The sequence below is a fragment of the Myotis brandtii genome, unplaced genomic scaffold (assembly GCF_000412655.1).
Source record: "Myotis brandtii unplaced genomic scaffold, ASM41265v1 scaffold165, whole genome shotgun sequence".
Lineage (NCBI taxonomy): Eukaryota > Metazoa > Chordata > Mammalia > Chiroptera > Vespertilionidae > Myotis > Myotis brandtii.
The window spans coordinates 15,300,587-15,301,889 of NW_005356042.1; the positions used below are offsets into that span (position 1 = coordinate 15,300,587).

The following is a 1,303-nucleotide window of genomic DNA, read 5'->3' on the forward strand; positions in this document are numbered from 1 at the left end:
AGAAACATCGATGAGAGAGAAACATCGATCAGCTGCCTCCTGCACATCTCCCACTGGGGATGTGCCCGCAATCCAGGTACATGCCCTTGACCGGAATCGAACCCGGGACCTTTCAGTCCGCAGGCCGACGCTCTATCCACTGAGCCAAACCGGTTTCGGCATAGTTTTTTTTAAACTATAGTCCGGCCCTCCAACGGTCTGAGGGACAGTGAACTGGCCCCCTGTTTAAAAAGTTTGAGGACCCCTGTGGTAGAGCATCAGCCACACACAGAGGGGTCTCGGGTTTGATTCCCTGGCCAAAGGCATCTACCTGGGTTACGGGTTTGATCCCCGGCCCTGGTTGGGGTGCGTGCAGGAGGCAACCAATTGATGTGTCTCTCTCACAATGATGTTTCTCTCTCTCTCTCTCTCTTCTCCCCCCCCGCTTCCTCCCTTCCACTCTTTCTCAGAAAAGCAATGGAAAAAATATTCTCAGGTGAGGATTAACAATAAAAAAAGGGAGTCGTAAAGGCCAGAGTTAGAGGAGATGTGATGACGGGAGCAGAGGTGGGAGTGATGCAGGGCAGGAGCCAAGGAATGCGGGCGGCCTCTGGAAGCTGAAAAAGGCAAGGAAAGGGATTCTTCCCTAGAGCCTCCAGAAGGAATGCAGCCCTGCCAACCCTTTTGGACGTCTGGCCTCCAGAATTGTAGAATAATAAATTCATATTGTTTCAAGCCATTAAGTTTACAGTAATTTGTTGCAGCAGCAATAAGAAGCTAATACATATCCCCTCTGCCACCAGGTCCCGAAGCCCCAGTGTCTGAGGGACAGTGGTCTCCCTCTGCACCCAGCAGCCTGATGACCTGAACATCACCTGCTCCCTTAACCTGAGGCCCCCAAGGTTCTGCGCATAGAGGACAGACAAAGAGGTACCCTGTCCCAGCCCCCAGAGCCCACCTTTGACCAGACTCTGAAATTACCCTCAAGGGTTGGAAACTGGGACTTGCTTAGGGGTCATAAGGGTCAGTGTGAGGTGGTGCTATGACCAAACCCCAAGGTCTACCCTGGCAGACCAGTGGGTTTCCCACCCACTCCACTAAGCCTCTCTTTCTGTGCTAGTCTGACTTGCTTTTCCGGGAGAGGTAGCCATTCACACTTTAGAGTGAGTGAAATAGGACATCTGGTTCTGCGTTCTCTCCCACCTGTCAATGTGGTGCTACTACAGAGTAGTAGCGCTCAAATCTCATGTTGAAACCCGGGGTTGGGGTAGGTAGTTCCCATTCTCATCTACTCCAGAGCTCACAGGGTCCCGTCAGTCACTCC

General features: G+C 52.3%; 1 long non-coding RNA gene across 1 annotated transcript in view; it reads left to right on the forward strand.

Moving 5' to 3' along the window:
• LOC106725469 overlaps positions 1 to 904 on the forward strand; it is a 1,761-nt gene extending 857 nt beyond the window's left edge. The window contains exons 2-3 of the long non-coding RNA XR_001361367.1: positions 450 to 475; positions 783 to 904. This is a non-coding gene — a long non-coding RNA (uncharacterized LOC106725469). The remainder of the gene's footprint in view (positions 1 to 449; positions 476 to 782) is intronic.
• Positions 905 to 1,303: the final 399 nt, after the last annotated feature.